Source organism: Trichomycterus rosablanca, chromosome 2 (genome assembly GCF_030014385.1).
Source record: "Trichomycterus rosablanca isolate fTriRos1 chromosome 2, fTriRos1.hap1, whole genome shotgun sequence".
NCBI classification, from domain to species: Eukaryota; Metazoa; Chordata; class Actinopteri; order Siluriformes; family Trichomycteridae; genus Trichomycterus; species Trichomycterus rosablanca.
This window is the reverse complement of record NC_085989.1, coordinates 45,749,979-45,763,742: the sequence shown is the minus strand read 5'-3', so window position 1 is coordinate 45,763,742 and position 13,764 is coordinate 45,749,979.

The window sequence follows — 13,764 nt, the reverse complement described above, 5'->3', positions numbered from 1 at the left end:
TGGGCGGCACGGTGGCTAAGTGGGTAGCACTGTCGCCTCACAGCAAGAAGGTCCTGGGATCGGTCCCCAGGTGGGACGGTCTGGGTCCTTTCTGTGTGGAGTTTGCATGTTCTCCCCGTGTCTGTGTGGGTGTCCCGCGGGTGCTCCGGTTTCCTCCCACAGTCCAAAGACATGCAAGTGAGGTGAATTGGAGACACCAAATTGTCCATGACTGTGTTCGATATAACTTTGTGTAATGAGTAACTACCGTTCCTGTCACGAGTGTAACCAAAGTGTAAAACATGACGTTAAAATCCTAATAAATAAACACACTTTGGTTGCATTCATGACAGGACAGGTAGTTACTGGTTACACAAGATTCATCAGTTTACAAGTTTAATGCCAAACACAGTCATGGACAATTTTGTATCTCCAATTCACCTCACTTGGACGTCTTAGTACTGTGGGAAGAAACCGGAGCTCCCGGAGGAAACCCACGCAGACACGGGGAGAACATGCAAACTCCACACAGAAAGGACCCGGACCGCTCCAGCTGGGGATCGAATCCAGGACCTTCTTGCTATGAGGCGACAGTGCTACCCACCGAGCCGCCCTTACTACTGTACATGAACATTTATCATTGATTCCTGCAATCGTTCTTCTTCTGTGATGGAATAGCCCAGATCTTCCAACTAATTTTAATATAAGATGAAGACATTAAATTTACATTACATTTACATTTTCAGCATTTAGCAGACGCTCTTATCCAGAGCGACTTACAAAAGAGCTTCCATAGTAAATATTACCTTACTCTAGTTTAAGTAACAACAGTCCAAGAACACAAATCTGCTGTAAATCCTGTTAGAATTTTTTTTTTATTATTATTTAGTGCAAGAAATAAATAAGAGCATTGGTAAGTACATGTTAGCTTAAGTGCTTAGTAAAGAGGTGATGAAGGTCTTTAATCATCTTTTGAACACAGCAAGAGACTCAGATGTTCAAACAGAAAAGGAAAGCTTGTTCCACCACTGTTGTGCCCTCCTTGGAAATAGCAACTGCAAATATTTGGGATAACTTGCAGTAAGGTTTTACATCGCTGTGGAGAAATTGTGGCCCTCTTCTTTGCAGAATTGTTTTAATTTCAATTTTCAATTGCATCATTTAGCAGATCCAAAGCAACTTACAATTGTGACCAAATACAACGCAAGCAATTGAGGGTTTCACAACAGTGGCAACTTGGCAGTGGTGGGGCTTAAAACGACAACCCTCTGATTACTAGTCCAGCATCTTAACTGCTGCGCTAACGCTGCTCTCTAATTTGGCCTCAGTGGAGTACAGTACAGTTTTCAAACATGAGCAGTCTGCTTCACATTGCTAGTCAGGTTCTATTGAAGTGATGTTTAGATTGAACAGGTCTAGCAGTGATCATGCCTGGGTGTGGCTGGTGAAATTGAACTCAGTTATCATTGATCTGGATGATTTTGTAGCTAAGGGGTTAATTAGATGACCCTCAAGACTTTTTGAATGGTATTCTGTGGACTCATAAGTTAAAGGTGGAACTTTTTAAAGGACATAGGTCCTGTAACATCTGGTGTAAATCTACCACAACTTTCCACCCTCAGAAGATCAATTATACAAGTGAAACATGGTGGTGGTAGTGTGATGGTCTGGGGCTGCTTTGTTTCCGCAGGACCTAGATGACTTGTTATAATTGATGAAACCATAAATTCTGCTCTCTATCAGAAAATCCTGAAGGCGAGTGTCCACCAGATGGTTTGTGACATAAAGCTCCAGCACAGTTATGCAGCAGGACGATGATCTGAAGCACACCAGCAAGTCCATCACTGAATGGCTCAAAAGAAAGTCCTGACTTGAATCCCGTTGATTTGTGAAGCAAGACCTTTAACTGGCAGTTCATGCCGGAAAACCCTCCAATGTAGCCTCAAAAAAGAGTGTAACAAAATTTCTCCACAGTATAAAAAAGACTCACACTCACAAATGTTTAATTGCAGTTGTTACTGCCAAGGGTGACACTACCAGTTATTGGGTTTAGAAAAGCCAATTCCTTTTTTACATGGATGATTTTATTACATAAAATGATCTTTTAAAAGCTGAATTTTGTAAAATACAGCACTTTAAATGTGTAAAGCAGAATTACCATGATTAAACATCCACACTGTTGAACCACACAGTCTGCTCAGTCCAACAGCATTGTGTTTACACCACTATTTTACATCCCAATTTATTTTTATTTATGGTAAACCCAACCAATATCTGAGGCCCCCAATTAAGAGTTCTTGTGTTGATGTTGCCCATTCTAGTGCCAATGTTTGGATTAACTGCTTTAATGCAGGGGTTTTCAACCTGTGGGGCGTGAGTACCTGTCCAGGGGGGCGTGACATTACGAGATTTTTTTACTTCTAAAACTAAAGCGATTCATCTTTTACCCACAGGAGGCATATTTGATTAGTCTCATTGACCATGCACGTTTAATGTTTTTCAGTTCAGTCTGAAAAAAGGACTGTTGGCTAGCAAAACTTAAAAATAGGGCTAGCAGTGAAGATGAATCGGTAACAAAAGCAATAACTGCGGACATGTGTGTGTGTGTGTGTGTCTTTACGAGAGGTGTATAGTGGGAGATGCTCTGTTCATAATATTGCTATAAGTGATTTAAGAGTCGATTCGTATGAATTGAAGCGTGTTTACATTCTGAGTTTCCTCAGTCAGCTCTCCATTTTTACTGTTATTAATAAATGCTGCAGTTTTAAATAAACACCAACTACTGGAACATTTTGTGTGACTCACTTTCCTTACTGGTCGGAGGCTTTATTAAACTGGCTATTACCACAGAGCATTAGCTAAGTCAGACTCTTTCTGTCCGTGTAACTACAAGTTAGCTCCCCTTAGTTTTCTGTCTGTCAGTCAAAGCAAAGAATCCTGAACTAGCGAACTTAGCAATTGATGTAATTTTGCCTCTACTTGTCTCTGTGAAGTAACGTTTTCTGCTCTCAAAAGCAAGTACTGCAACGATTTACTACTAGCGGGGGTTTGGGTTGGGGGGGGTGCAAATGCAAAATCAGCACACGAAAAGGGGAGCATGTCCAAAAAGATTGAAAACCCTTGCTTTAATGCAGATACAGTAGACCCTTGAGTTACAAACGGTTTACCATACAAACATTTCGGGTTACAAGCAATCTTTTTCAACTTAACGTACGAACAAATTTCGGATTATGAACAGAAATTCGCGAAACAAGTTGACTCCGAGCGTCTCTCTCTCTCTCTCTATATATATATATATATATACAGTGAGAGAATATTCGGACAGCAGACAGTGTTTTTCCGGTGTTTTCTTTATATTTTGTAAAATTCAATATTAAAATGTCCCCAAAGACGGTGCAGAGGAAGCGCAGAGCTGAGAAAATGAACAAATCTATTACATTTGTTGTTGTATAATTACTCCTGCCAGTAGCTGTCACTGTGTATCAGACAGAGGGGACAGTGAGTGAGAGAGAAGAAGGAAGTCGGCTGAGTAAAGAAGTCTTTCTTTCGTGCAATTACACCTACAAAATACAACACTATTGAAATAAAGAAGGAAATAACAGAGAAATATGAGAGTTATTGTTGTTTCTGGTAGATACATTTTATATAAAAAGAAGGAAATGCATTATGGTGTATGGTACAGCACACGTACTGTACTGAAATGTGGTGTATGTTTTTATGTACTGTACTATTGTGTATTAATGTTTATTACAGTAATGTCTATTCTATAATTTAAGTTTTAAGGGCAAATACAGGTTTGGTAAGGAGGTGGTTTGGGAGGTCTGGCGCAGATTAATTCTATTTACATTATTTCTTATGGGAAAAACAGGTTTAACTAATGAACATTTTGACTTAAGAACAGCCCTTCAGAACCAATTACATTCGTAAGTCAAGGGTCCACTGTATAAAGAAAACAAAAGACAATAATCAAATCATTTAGACTCTTTTTATTTCTTTTATTACTGCATTTCAGCCATTCTTGCATTGAGACACAACACTGCCTGAGGAGAAACACAATCATATCAATGATAATCAAACAAACAGTGTAACAGAACCGAGCTGTGAACAATAAGTTAATCAATCACCAAATTAAAGGTACTTGTGGATATTTGTAGAACGTATTGATTTGTTAGTATCCATTTTCAAATTCTGTTAATGAACATGCTAAACATTTCACAATATTACACACCACAGCTCTAAAAACATGAAAAAATACAACCACATGTAAACAAATCCATAATTAAGCAGCAGGCAGGGATTTCCTGTTCCAAGCACTTTGGCCAGCAGGTGGCATTGTCCCAAAAATCACTGTCAGGATGGCACAATTAAATTCTCACTTCAGTATACATAAGAACTTGGGACAAAAAGGCTAACCAGGTTTTATATACATTAACCAAATGTGATAACATGATCAAGTTCAGGAGAAGTGTTGTAACAGACATGCAGTTTACTGCCTCACGGGCAGAAGGTGGATTAACTCGGTCTTCAGCTTTATTCTTCTAATGATTTAAAACAACGTAAAATGAAATTTGGCTTGAAAATAAAACACATAAATGTGCCACCATCAGACTCACAGTGCTTTTAAACTCCACCTTATCTTTTGAACTGTACACTGCATATTCGAGATAAAAAAAACACACAACACAACTAAACACGTAGCTCTGACACCTCGTTGCTTGGACCTGCCTCGATGAAGGAATAAAGTGCATTTTTTCAGTGGTTTATTTCTCATTATCACACAAACTACCTCAGGCAAAAGAATCTATACCTACAGAAATGAAGACACCAAGACCAGGTAGAGTTACAGCCAAACAGATCATCAGGACAATCCACACTAAACAGCGTCTATTCTACACCAGGAGTTTATCCGACATGAATCACACCTCTAAACGTTCGAAGGACTTTTCTACAGAAGATGTGGCTTGTTTTTTATTCATACAGTTAAGGTCAAGTTTACAAGGATCTGTAAGGGTTACGGCAGTCTTGGTACTGCAAGGATTTCTTCAATGGTTTTCTTTCCTTGTACAAATATACAAACACAAGTTTCTTTAAGATGGCGCTTGGTTGGTGCAGCGTTCTATTACACTATCCACCACTACTGAGTTTGGGGTTTGAATGTCAGATGTGCTATCAGCCAGCCGGGTGCTACACGGCTACACAGACACGACTGACTATGTCTCGTGGATTGGTGCCCTGTCCGGGGTGTTCGAATCTCTGGAGGGTCATAGTGTCTCTCCCAGTGAGATTTCACCTTTAACTTATTATTTTCAAATGCATTAAAAGTCAAGTCACCCCAGATAACCACAAATAATCATTCATTCATTCATTTTCTTAACCGCTTATCCAATTATGGCCGCGAGGAGGGGGGGGGGGGGGGGGGGGGGGGGTGCTGGAGCCTATTCCAGCCTCTCAATGAGCGCAAGGCACACAGTAACACCCTGGACCAAACGCCAGTCCATCGCAGGGCAGACACACATACACACCCATTCATTCACAGGGCAATTCAGTGTCTCCAATTAAACTGACTACATGTTTTTGGACTGTGTGAGGAAACCGGAGCTCCCGGAGGAAACCCACGCAGACACGGGGAGAACATGCAAACTCCGCACAGAAAGGACCCAGAGCGCCCCGCCTGGGGATCGAACCCAGGACCTTCTCGGTGTGAGGCGACACTGCTACCCACTAAGCCACCATGCCACCCACCACAAATAATCAATCAAAATAAAAATAAATAAAAATTAAAGCTGTAGGAAGTGTCTTCCAATCACTCATTTACTGCAAGAGAACAGTTCACAGCATCCCTTACAAGTCAATGTGAACTTTAACTGTATAAAGACTCTGAGGAAATAAACAATCTGACGCACTTCTGCCAGTCTTTACGTCACGGCTTCCTTTGCGCCAGATTTCTTGAACTGTGGAGTTCAATCAAAACCACATTTTTAAACTGCCTTCGCCTTCCCGTCCACACTAAAACAGCATGAGGCCACGAAATGCACATTTTCAAATCTGCTAAATCTAAAAGTGTTTTTACTTTGTAGTGTGGAGAAGGAAAATCGTAGCTTAAAAAAATGCTGATACAAGCCTTTACGTTTATAATATTTAGTGTATTTCAAGTTTGCAGATATTTCATTGAGCCAGCAGTGTGAATCCCAAACGATTGATTAAAATCTTCATAAAGCACGACATGCTGAGTAGAAGCTGATATGTTGTGACCTGTAATTGTGATGCAGGCTAGAGGAGAGAGGACAACCATTAGAGCAGGGGTGTCAAACTCATTTTCTTCTTGGACAATTTGTTGTTTTTCTTGGAGGCTAAATTCTGTGTTTGGTGTCAAAATGCCAAATTTATACTGTATATTTATAATGTATATCTATATTTATATTGTCCTCCTTTACCACAGACACGGCCTCATAACACAAGAGACGTACCTGTTTTTCTTCTTGAAGCACAAACTTGTATTCACTTTATTATCCATCTTTCATTTAATTTCCTCCTTCTGCTTCAATTTTCTCTTCTTGTACATTTTGGGATTTTTTTTCCCCTTTTTCTCCCACTTTAGCGCATCCAATTTCTGCCCGTCAATCATCCTCTCACTAATGCTGGTCCCTGCTCCTGAGTGAGGAGGACGAGGCTGCTCCACGCCCCCTCCGACACGGGCACAGCAATCGAACATCTTATCACCTACACTTGACGAGTGCAGTGCAGTACAACACTGTGTACGGAGAGCCACACCCTCTACCGCACTCCTTTCCCATCTCTGTGCAGGTGCCACCACCCAGCCAGCAGAGGTCGTAATCGCACCAGTCTGAGAGAGAGTCCCCATCCGGCTTAATCCCGCCCCTATCTGAACAACAGGCCAATCTTTGTTCGTGTGGCCGCTCAGCCTCAGCCGGCAGGCAAAGCCGAGATTCGATACGATGTATTCGAGATCCCAGCTCTGGTAAACAGCGTGTGTTTTACCGCTGCGCCACCTGAGAGGCTGGATTATTTGTAAATATTTCTTAACACCACTTGTTGGAAAAGAGCCTCAGTTAAACACGGATGTGGAAACACTGCCGTCTAGTGGTGGGATGAGGTCACTTTGCGGGTCACAAAATCGGCATGCATTGTGGGAGATGCAGTTTGTGTACAATTTTACAGTGTATTTTAAGACAAGCATACGTCTTTTTAGCTCTCGTGGGCCACATAAAATGACATGGCAGGCCGGATTTGGCCCGCGGGCCTTGAGTTTGACACGTGTGCATCAGAGATTTGGTTCACTCCACACACCTACAAGTTCAAAACCAATGGCGTGGCTCAGACATTAGACCACTATCGTTTTTGCATTCTATTGTGGATCTGAAACACTGACCAAAAAAAGCGAATGCAGCCAAAATACAAATGAATTTTTATAAAACAGTGTTACATACACAGTTTTTTGTTTCTGCTTCCACTGGATGATTTTACTGATCCTATTTACATGTCTTGTTTTTCCTGACATATGAACAGCATGTATGTGTGTCTTGTTTGCTTTATTGCTACCACAGAATTGAATACGCACTTGTTTAATCCAGTCTTAGCAAAAAAATCTTGGCGGGGCTGCTCTTCAGAAAACAAAGTCTAACATAAAGCCATGAAACTTGGTGCAAGGAGCACAAACCTTGGACCCCTTGGCAAAGGAAAACAAGTTATGGTGTATCAGGTTTTAGTGTGTCACAGTTTGAGTCATGTTCTTGCAAGGCCGTACTCACAATATACACCAATCAGCCATAACATTAAAACCACCTCCTTGTTTCTACACTTACTGTCAATTTTATCAGCTCCACTTACCATATAGAAGCACTTTGTAGCTCTACAATTACTAACTGTAGTCCATCTGTTTCTTTGCATGCTTTGCTAGCCCCCTTTAAGGCTGTTCTTAAATGGTCAGGCCCCCTTGATCAATTTCTTGATAACTGGAAGCATGGAAACGTTTCAGCATTTTTCATGTAGTGTTTAAGATCTGGTCAGTACTAAACCTCACATTGTAAACAAGCAAATCTAAACATAGTTTGCCACATGCTAACTGTTAGAAGTCACATCAACACACACACACAAAGTGAACATCTGTATAAAATATATGGACATAAAGCTTGCAATGGACTTAAGGACTCTACACTCACGGTCAATTTAATAGGAACACCTGTATACCTGCTGAGCTGGGATTTTTATGCACAACTGTCTTTAAAGTTTAAACTGATTAGAGCAAGAAATAATAATAATTAATAAAACATCCAGTGAGCGGCAGTTCTGTGGCTCGTTGGTAAGAGAGGTCCTGTAGGCTTGAACCAGTCTGGGCTATCGTACCTTTAATAAGCACTGTGGTACACGAAAGCATTTCAGAATGCACAATACTTGAAACTTTAAGGCAGAGGGGCTACAGGAGCTAAGGATCAAAATCACCAAAATCTGGATAAATACAGGAAAATGTTTAATAATCTCTATTTATCCTGCAATATGTAGATTATGGGGTCATAATTTGGCATAGACGACTTGTATTACAGTTCAGGTTGGTGTAAAATTGTCCAGAATGTCTTTCTGATACACATTGGGTCTCCTGATACCAACTGTGTATTGTTGTCATCCGTATGCAACCCTTAATGGTCACAATTTTCCATTTTCTATCCTTCCAGCATGTTTTTGCACCATGTCACATGCAGACATCCCAAAAAAACCTTTCGCACACACCAAAGTATATGGGTGATAACAGAACTTTTAGGAGCTGCTAATTGAGCTACTAAGCTAACTGTTCGCAAACACAAACACATTAGTGTGTACTACATAGTGCACTAGATAGTGTGAAAGATAATAGATTTATGTTCCCTACATAGTGCACTAGATTGTATATTAGAAAAGAATTTATGTTCCTTACTTAGTGCACTAGATAGTGTACTAGATAATAGACTTATGTTTCTTACATACTGCTTTAGGTAGTGTATTAGTTAACAGATTTAGGTTCCCTACACAGTGCACTAGATTGTATATCAGATAACGGATTTATGTTCCCTACATAGTGCACTAGATAGTGTAATAGAAAACGCATTCATGTTCACTACATAGTGCACTAGAAAGTATAACTAGATGATGATTTGTGTTCCTTACATAGTGCACTAGATAGTGTATTACATAATTAATTATGTTCCCTACATAGTGTACTAAATTGTATATCAGATAACGGATTTATGTTCCCTACATAGTGCACTAGACAGCATATTAGACAATTGATTTATGTTCCCTACACAGTGCACTAGATTGTATATCAGATAACGGATTTATGTTCCCTACATAGTGCACTAGATAGTGTAATAGAAAACGCATTCATGTTCACTACATAGTGCACTAGAAAGTATAACTAGATGATGATTTGTGTTCCTTACATAGTGCACTAGATAGTGTATTACATAATTAATTATGTTCCCTACATAGTGTACTAAATTGTATATCAGATAACGGATTTATGTTCCCTACATAGTGCACTAGACAGCATATTAGACAATTGATTTATGTTCCCTACACAGTGCACTAGATTGTATATCAGATAACGGATTTATGTTCCCTACATAGTGCACTAAATAGTGTAATAGAAAACGCATTCATGTTCACTACATAGTGCACTAGAAAGTATAACTAGATGATGATTTGTGTTCCTTACATAGTGCACTAGATAGTGTATTACATAATTAATTATGTTCCCTACATAGTGTACTAAATTGTATATCAGATAACGGATTTATGTTCCCTACATAGTGCACTAGACACTATATTAGACAATTGATTTATGTTCTCTACACAGTGTGCTAGATTGTATATCAGATAACGGATTTATGTTTCCTACATAGTGCACTAGACAGTATATTAGACAATTGATTTATGTTCCCTACATAGTGCACTAGACAGTATAGTAGACAATTGATTTATGCTCCCTAAATAATGCACTAGACAGTATATTAGACAATTGATTTATGCTCCCTAAATAATGCACTAGACAGTATAGTAGACAATTGATTTATGCTCCCTAAATAATGCACTAGACAGTATAGTAGACAATTGATTTATGCTCCCTAAATAATGCACTAGACAGTATAGTAGACAATTGATTTATGCTCCCTAAATAATGCACTAGACAGTATATTAGACAATTGATTTATGCTCCCTAAATAATGCACTAGACAGTATAGTAGACAATTGATTTATGCTCCCTAAATAATGCACTAGACAGTATAGTAGACAATTGATTTATGCTCCCTAAATAATGCACTAGACAGTATAGTAGACAATTGATTTATGCTCCCTAAATAATGCACTAGACAGTATAGTAGACAATTGATTTATGTTCCCTACATAGTGCACTAGACAGTATAGTAGTCAACATGAAGCAAATTCTTACAGCAAATTCTGCAATCCATGTCACAAAGACTCACGGGTGTTCTGAGAGCAACGACGCTCCTTGCTAGTATTAATATGGTGTTCCTAATAAACTGGCCAGTGAGCATGTGTTGAGTGGAATGATACACAGGAACCTATGACTCTTTAATAAAGTCTCTTTGCATACGTAGGAGGATTCTCACAGCGCTTTCAGCAGACGACACATCACTGCACACCTAAAACTTTCCCTACAGGTCCACTACAGCGGACGTTTCTCCTAGAACTCCTAGAATTACACTCATTTATGCTATTTTTACAGAAAGCGTCTCAGTGCAAATTTAAATATACACATATTTACTGTACAATAGGCTACATGTTTCCAGTCTCAGCTCTCACACTCACACATATACACACAACTATCTTTAAAGTTTCTCGTCCAGTCACCAGCAGTTCAATATTGAAAATGTATAATTCCTTCACTATTTACTGATACATATCTGTACGATGAGCTTGGATGGCGCTAATCCAGGGTTCAATCCCCAGCATTACTACCAATCGGCTGGTCGGGTGTCTAGATACAGATAAGATTGGCAATGTCTGAGAAGGGGGGCAGTGGCCAAGGCCCTGGCATCCTGCTTGGGGTGTGTTAGCACATTGTTCCCAGTGATTCTGTAGGAAAATGAAATGAAGTGGTGTGGCAGTCTATTACGCTAGCCCACCACCGCAGAGATCTGGGTTTGAATCACAGTGGTGCTACACACCGGTTGGGTGTCTACACAGACATGTCTGATGGGAAAAGGCCTGTAATAGTTTAGGCATCCTGTCCAGGATATTCCTGCCTTCCGCCCAGTATACCAGGCGAATCGTATCCACCGGAAGGTTCACATACCACCATGTGCCTTGAACTCTGCTTGAAGCACTGCTGTTCAAAAACGTGAAGGCAGGAATAAACAATCTTTCTTCCATTTTTTGTCTTATTTATGTTTACCATTAGCACGTAAATATGGAGCAAAACTCACGACAACGAGTGGTCTGATCAAGTACTTTTGGAGTGAGAGGAGTCAGTGTGTGTGTCTGAAAACCTAGTGATCTCTCTACATAGGCGCATTTTACGTCATCCTACGCTCCTGAGAAGAGGGCATGTCTAAATACTTAGACTCCTTAAAATGCTCCTACTGAGGTGCCTTAATTCTGAGTGATGATCTGACTGAATAACGAGGGAGCGCCCAACGCTTCCTCAGTGCTGAAGGAAATCCCAGCATTCAGTGCGGCACAACTTTTCTCACCAAAAATACAAATATGGACGAATGCGGTGCAACTAACGGAGTTCTTTTCAAATGTAAATAAATTCTTATTGATGTTTAATTTGTATAAAGATGCACAAGTGTCGTTTATTTGTAAATTCAGGCTCGTCAGGGACAGTTTAATCGTTTTTGGTACACAGAGAGAGACGTTAGAGGGCGTGCTAGCAGGTTGTGCCACCTCAGCCTGTTGGTTTGAATGGCCTGAGGCTAACTGTGTTAGCTTAGTAAGCTAAAACTGTGGTAATCTCTAAGTAGTGCGTCTAAATAATCAGAATTATGAGTTTGATGTCTTATCAAACTCATGGTTAACTAGTGGTTAAGGTACTGGACTAATAATCAGAAGGTCACTGGTTCAAGCCCCACCACTGCCAGGTTGCTGCTGTTGGGCCCTTGAGCAAGGCCCTTAACCCTCAATTGCTCAGACTGTATACTGTCACAGTACTGTAAGTCGCTTTGGATAAAGGCGTCTGCTAAATGCTGAAAATGTAAATGTATTAGAATCCTCTCTACTGAGGAAGCTGATCAGGTAGGTAGGCAGCAAGGCAGCTCACTAGGTTTTCAGACAGACCCACAGTGTACATTTGATTTTTTGGATAATTGGATGTATTTTTATGGTAATAAAGATTACTTTTATGTATTTTCTCTACTTTGAACAACTCCTATTTCTTAATGTTTCCTCAGCACTGGAGCTGAGCAATTTACCGTGTTATTATTATCACAATACACAGTGTATACACACACAATATCACTGTCCAGCTGCATGTCTTATGTCTATTCATAAAAATCGATAAAAAAACAACATACTAAAAAAGAAAGATTTTACTTGTGTTGTGAATTGTAAGCGATTCCTAATGTCCTCGAGCATCATATTACGTTGTTTTTTTTTTTTTTTAGCTCTGCGCATCTACAGCTGACATGATCACCAGGTTCTGCCTGTTTGCGGGTTCGACAGCGTTTGATATGTAATTGCTAACATGCTGTTGCTGTAGAAACTGGCCCGATGTGATGATTGGATGTGCGCGATGTTCACTAGCATCAGGTCTTTGCTTAGTTTTTAACATATCATATTTTCTATTCATTTTTTTCTTCTATTTACAAGTGTAACATGCACCTATACAGACAGCCAGTGTTTTTTCTGCACGACATTAACTTGCTTTCTATCTACGTTAAAGCTGCAGTATGTAACTTCTGTACTTAGGAACGGAAAAACTAGCATCAGTGAGTCAGTAGAGGATAAGACAGATTTCTATTATGGTGCTATTAGCACTGCCTTAGGTCGCCCTGGAGGTCCAAGAATTGGTGCACATGCAATTCAGCTGGTCACTCGCGATTAGAGCCGTCACAGTTTTGTGTTCAGGGTTTTTCAAACTGTTTTTTTAAGCGACCCACACTTTGTCCATGATTTTTACGCAACCCAGGCAACTCTGTACAATCTGGTCACCCAGATTTTGAAGGTTTGATAGATGCATTGTGTTGTACCTATTCTGATGGAGTGTTTACCCACTGGACTCTCATCTAAAATTTTTAAGAATTTACTCACACCTGTACAGAGCTAAACAGTGAGCTACTATAGAGCTACTTTCCCTGCAGTCATTATTAAGGACCCCTGCCATGTTTTCAGCTATGGTGGTGACATGAAACTCTCCTGTGGCCATGTGTGTACAACATGACTAGCAGAATCAGTGTAAACAAGCCAGTCTGTCTCTGTGTGTTCTTAGTTTTATGAAGTACTGGGTCCAGCTGGACAGAGAGGGCATGGAGGTGCAGATGACTGACAAGTCAATTCCTTTTAACTGACAGTCTCCTGGACTTTGTTGAGTGTTAATTCGCTTTGGGAGTGTTCTTATATATCACGTTTTATCTCTCAGACTTGTCAGCTTCTCTGCCCGGAACCATTAAAACTTGGCTTGTTCCAGGCCGGTATGGGATGCCAGCCTACTGCTATCCTTTCATGGATCCTTTCAAGCATGCTGGACTTGGGTTCAGTTTCAATACTTGCAGGTGTGGGGCTTCACCTAGCGCTTTTAGTCACGAGGTGTTACCCGCCCCATTACAGCCG